The sequence below is a fragment of the Macrotis lagotis genome, chromosome 1 (assembly GCF_037893015.1).
Source record: "Macrotis lagotis isolate mMagLag1 chromosome 1, bilby.v1.9.chrom.fasta, whole genome shotgun sequence".
Taxonomy (NCBI): Eukaryota; Metazoa; Chordata; class Mammalia; order Peramelemorphia; family Peramelidae; genus Macrotis; species Macrotis lagotis.
This window is the reverse complement of record NC_133658.1, coordinates 386,513,134-386,519,548: the sequence shown is the minus strand read 5'-3', so window position 1 is coordinate 386,519,548 and position 6,415 is coordinate 386,513,134. Positions and strand designations below refer to the sequence as shown.

Below are 6,415 nucleotides of genomic sequence, written 5' to 3'. Positions count from 1 at the left end.
GAAGACTTTAAAGAATGAAGTAGAAATGATACAGTGAAATGATTACTGAAATAAGATTAAGATTATATTTCTTCTCCCATATCTATGACTAATTTAAAACATGACCCTGTAAAAGCTATACCCTCATTTCTTTCTACTGGAAGAATGAAGACTTCCTTTTAATTGGTTTTCTTGACTCAAGTCTCCATCCATGCCAATTAATCTTCTATTCATTTGATTTTTTTAAAAATTGTTTTGACCATGTCATCACCCTAGTCAACAAAATCTAGTACTACTTTATTACTTCCAGGATCAAATATATAATTTTATGTTTGTAATTTTAAGTTCTTCATAAACAGACTCTTTCCTCTCTTTCTAATTTGTTCTTTCTTTTTTGATATTTCAGTATCCATCCACCTGCATATTCATGAATTACACACTTTCCCACAAACATTCCTTTCTACACCCCACCCCCACTGATGAACAATTCAGTCAAAGTTGTACATATACAGCTATGTTCAACATGCTTACATAGTACTCATTTTGTGAATGAGGAATTAGGACCATTTCCTCTCTTTTTTTTTAGCGGTACAATGTTTTTCTTGCCTAAACTCACATATGCTACTCTCTCTTTCAATAAAAAAAAAAAATTCAATGAGTATTATATTATCATCCTCATTACAGCTTCTTGACTTCCTTGGCTTGTTACAAGTTTCAACTAGAGCCCAATTTTCAATGGAAGTCTTTCCCAATCCCCTTTAATTCAAGTTTCTTCTCTTTTATTAATTCTATTTTATCCTCTTTAAAGTCTGTTGTTACATTTGTTTGAATTTTGTCTTTCCCATTGATGAATGAGCTTCTAGAAATCAGGGATTTCTTTTGCACTCAGCACAATACTTAGTAAGCACTTCAGAGATTATATTGACTAAAGGAGTGACTGATGTCATATGGCTCCAAACTCAGTATTCTAAATAAAAGACCAAGGAGGGGGAATTGTTTTATAGACTTATAGGAAGCCAAATATACACTAATTTATACCAAATTTGCCCCTCATTTTACAGATGAATAAAGTGAGGCACAGAGAACTTAAATGACTTGTCAAAAGTTACTTGACCAGTAGGTTGGCAGGAATCTGATCCTCCAAGTCCATGTCTCTTAAGATAGCAATTCCACTCCTCAATGGTCTTCTGGTAGTACATCATCTTTCAAAAATGAGATGGAAGAACAAGGTTAATGAAAGAGTAGAGATCTGAATGTACAGAAGATGGGGGTGGAGCCTGGAAGACTGTTCCAAACCATTTTTAAATTCTGTATTCATTTTCAGAAGCTTTGCTTTTCTCAGGGAGCTAGAATAAATTTTCAAAGGGGGCTAATTACTCTTTCTCTTGGAAAAAACCCTTAATTGCTTCACAGTTTAATTGAATGAGGACAGATTAGTTTCCGCTGAAGGTTTATTTTTCCTCTTTCAAAAACTGAGATTTGCTGAAAATGAGAAACCAATAAAGAGAGAGAGAACAAGCTCTTGGGACAGCATCTGAAGAATGCCTACCATGCAATATAAAACTGCCTCTTTTTGGTGAGAATTGAGGGCAGTTTGGACTTGTTTAGTTCAGTTGTACTTCTGAAAATCTTATGAACTTCACATATTACTCTATTTCTATCATTAGATATGGGGACTAAGTAAGGAAATCCAAGTTCACTAAATGTTTATTTCAGTAAGGATGATGGAGACTCACAATAGATAGAAAATGTGCCCAGCATCTAAAGAAATGAGGTTAGATCTCACTTTTGATGGCTAAACACTTGTATGACCTCAGGAAATGCATATATTAACCATCCTGGGCTTCACTGTTTTCCTCTCTAAGATCAGGAGATAGGATTTACAGATTTCTGAGGCTCCTTCCAATTGTACAGTTATAATTCTATGATTCTTGGAATCTTTTGAGATCTAACTAAATTCTATTTAAACACTCAAACAACTAATTTACAATGTGTCAAACATCATATTAGGCATATAAGATATTAATAAATATATCAAATAGTTCTTGCCTATAAAGAGATAATAAATTTATAGTAAAATACTTCATAATATATAAACATAAAATGTATATTTAATCAATATTATTATTATTATTATTTTGACTTGTCATTTTAAAATATGGATAAAGAATATATTTTCAAGGTTTTCGAAAAGCAGAAAAAATACATTGGAATATATATGTGTGTGTAATCTATATATCTATATATATACACACTCATATATATATATATATATATACAGAAATATATATTTATATATTTGCACATATATTTAAATACGTTTCTCTTCTGTGATCACTTCAGTATTCACATTTCAATTTTTTCATTTTTGAAGAAGGATTTGGTCATATTTTCATGGTGCCAGGCATCCATGGAGCCATCAATTAAGAGTTTCCTTCTGATTATCCAATGAATCTTTTTCCTTTTCATCCATTGTGTTCTTTGTCCTTTTCACAAACCTTAATAATGGTGTTGCCAAAGGATTTATCCTTGCCCCAATTCTTTCCATCTTCCCTCCTCCACATATGACACTTTGTTTCCTATTTCTGTGGCATTGCATTGATCACCTCTTATGTCTGAATTGTATTTCCCTCTTTCCATGCCTCCTGCAGTACTCTCTTCCTTTAAGATGTAGATCAATCATATCTTTCCATATGAAGTTTTTCTTTACTCTCAGCTATCAGTGCCCTCTTTCCCTGACTTCCTCATATCTTTCCACCCTTTAAAAATTCTGAAAATATTTATTTTGAATATGAATTCATATACATTAAGATTGCTTATATGTACAATAATTTACATGTATTATCTGTAATATATAAAACACATTTATATTTACAATATATCTATTTGTATACCATATTTATTTTTTTCTCCCACAATATGTCAGTTGTCTGAGATAGGGATTGCTCCATTTTTAAAAATTTATGTTCACATATCCTAATAGAGTTGTAAACATAATTGTTGCTTCCAAAATTCTTTTAGGTTGATTTATTCAACCTTCCAATTTGCCCAAGGGAGCTAATTTTTGGCAATTTTATTCACTCCCACACCTTTAGCATCCTCCTACATGCAGATTACCTTCCAAATCTACTTCTCTAATCTTGATCTCCTTTCTGACCTGCTGTTGCAAATTCCTAGCTTGATGTCCCACTGAAAGTCCTATTATAACCTCTTACTCAATGTACCAAAAACTGATAGTATTATTTTTCCATCTAAATTTTTTTCTCCTTTCTCTTTCTGACTTCCTTATTTCTGTCAGCATTACCACTATTTACATTGTCTGCCATGCACAAAATGTCAGGATGACTTTGGCTCTTGTTGTCTCTCATCTCTCATAAATAATTAATAATTAGTATTCATTCTTCCCCTATTCTCTTCCATTAATTCCCTATCTGTCCTACCAAAATGTTTTCATTTGAAGTGATGCATTTCCTCACATGTGTGGAAGTGCTAGATTAGAAGATATCTGTCAATAATAATATTTTAGAGTAGGTCCTGCATAAGGTTGGATTAGAGTTCTTTCAGGGGTTCTTTCAAAATTTAATGTATAAAGCATGTTTTTTTCCTCATTTAAACTTTTTTCCTTTTATGCTTATTAACAATACCCTTGTACACATCAGCTATTCAGCTAACAAGAATTTATTAAGCACTTAAAGTATGTCAGGTACTATACTAAACACTGTGAATATAAAGAACAATAGTGGCACAGTGGCACGGTGGAGCACTTAGACCAAAACCAAGAAGATTCATCTTCAAGTATTCAAATGTAGCCTCAATTATCTATTAGCAGTGTTACCTTGAGTAAGATTTGTTTTTTTAAGTTATATTATTTTATTTTTTAATTAAATGTGAAGGTAGATCTCAACATTCATCTTTTTGTAAGCTTTTGAGTTCCACATTTTTTCCACCTTTCTCTCTCCTCTCCCTCCTCCACATGACAACGAGTAATCTTATATGTTATACATGTACAATCATGTTTAATTTATTTCTCCATTGGTCATATTGTAAGGGAAGAATCAGATCTAATGGAAAAAATAACTTAAAACAAGTTTTGAAAAGTGAAAAATAGTATATTTTGATCTGCATTTAGAAACCATAGGTTTTTCCCTGGATGAAAATTACATTTACTATTGTCTATTGTCATTGGTTTTTAACCAATGAGAAGATCATGGTTGATCATCACACAATGTTACTGCTATTGTGTATAATGTTCTCTTGGTTCTGGTAACTTAATCATCATCTATTCATGTAAGTCTTTCCAGGCTTTCTGAAATTTACAAGAACATTTTTACTAAACATTTCATATATCATATTTTCATATACCATATTCATATACCATAATTTATTCAACCATTCACCCACTGAAAGGCATATCCTCTTTTGCCAATTCTTTGCCATTATGAAAAAGTGTTGTTATAAATATTAATGAACATGTGGGTCTTTTTTCCTTTTTTTATGATCTTTTTAGGATACAGACCTACAGTGGTATTGCTGGATCAAATGGTATACCCAGTTTTATTGCTTTTTTGGTCCATAAATTCCAAATTGCTCTCCAGAATGGTTGGATCGGTTCACACCTCCATTAACAATGCATTAGTTTCCTAATTTTTCCATATCCTCTCCAACAATAATCACCTTTTTTCTATTTCTTTTTGTTATTTTAGTCGATCTGATAGATTTGGAGTGGTACCTCAGAATTGTATTAGTTTGTATGTCTACTGGGAAAAAACTTTTTTTTCTTTAGGTTTTTGCAAGGCAGTGGGGTGAAGTGGCTTTCCCAAAGCCACACAGCTAGGTAATTATTGTGTCTAAGGCCATATTTGAACTCAGGTACTCCGGACTCCAGAGCTGGTGCTCTATCCACTGCACCACCTAGCCGCCCCTGGGCAAAATTCAACCAATTTCCTCATCTTTTAAATTAGCTGCAGAAGGAAATGACACATGACTCCAGTATCTTTGCAAAAAAAAAATTTATCAAGTGAGTTCACACAGAATTTGACACTTCTGAAATTACTGAACATTAGCCCCACCCAGAAAGTCACATTCTAATGGAGGAGACAACATCCAAATTCAGGCCGAATTTATAACTCACAAATTTTTTTTCTGATTTAATTTGGCAATCATTCATTAGGTGAATGACTCTATTCTATGTTGAGAGATAAAAAATCAAATGCAAAATAATTCCTGTCTCAAGGAAATAATATTTTCCTTTCAAAGATATAAAACTTTTTTTTTTGTGGGTGTGAGAAATAGAAACAACCAATTTAGTTTTTCATCCCTTAACATGTTCAAGCCCTAACACAGAAGGGCAATCTCAAGGAAGCCAAATCTCCTTATTCATCATCCCCAAACATGAAGTAATTCACATCCAAATCCCTATCTCCCCATTCCTCTAACTTGGCCTTGCCCCACCCCTACCCACCAAGTGTAAAAACCATAATAGATCCTTTCCCTTCCCCACAAAGGGAGCCAGGGCCACATGGCACAAAAGCTTCTTGGGAACTCATTGTGTCTCAATATGAGGCTCCCAAACACCTCTGAACTCCTGTGGTGGTTTCTCTTCTGTGATTAGTAAGTTAGATTTCTGTACAAGCAGAAAGAAATAAAGGGAAAGGAAGGCAGGAACAAGGGAAGAGATCTCCAAAAATTGTCCTCATGGGACCCCAAACTGCACGACCAACTCCTCTTTTGCGTCGACCCGGATCTGAGAAAGTGCACTATAGGCATAAGCAGCTATTCTGGAGACCTGCTGCAAATCTGCAAAGGGGACAGGGTCACTGGCAAGTACTTGGTGGGGCCGGCTGGTGAGTGATGGCAGTGGTGGCAACTTCTTCCAATGAGTCAGGACAGCCAGGCGGGTACTGTATTGTCTTGCTCGGTCCGTGTACTCATGCTGTTCCATGCCCTGGGAGTCTGCTGCTGATACATCAATGATGTTGCTGGCTGTCTTGGCAAGGATAGAAGAAAGTAGGGCCTGCTCATCTGTTCGGGCTGCAGGTAGGCTGTGGTAGTTGGGTTCTGCTCCATTTAAGGTCTTGGTTAGGGGATTGCTGGGGTCCAGAAGTAATTTCCGCTCCTCTCGATCCTGGTCCGAGTCCTCGTTGTCACTGCTATAGCAGCACCCCATGGCCGGGCCCAGCTGCGGGGGGTCGGGTCTGGAGGACTGGCGTCCAAAAGGAGTCCTTTCTCCTCACCTGACCTGCGCCTGCAGCCCCGAGGCTCCCACTGGCCGCACCACCGGTGCAGCAGGAAGGCTAAAACTTTTCTTTATAACATTCATTTGGTACTTTGTTTTGCAGCTGTCAAATATATTATTTATCGAATATTATTGTGTATTATAATAACATTTTCTTTATGCCTTATATACATCTCCTTTATATGTTAGAAACTTGCATGT

The 6,415-nt window shown here is 35.2% G+C and overlaps 1 pseudogene; it reads right to left on the bottom strand.

The window, feature by feature from the left end:
• Positions 1–5,574: 5,574 nt before the first annotated feature.
• Positions 5,575–6,201, bottom strand: LOC141518190 (ragulator complex protein LAMTOR1 pseudogene; annotated as a pseudogene).
• Positions 6,202–6,415: the final 214 nt, after the last annotated feature.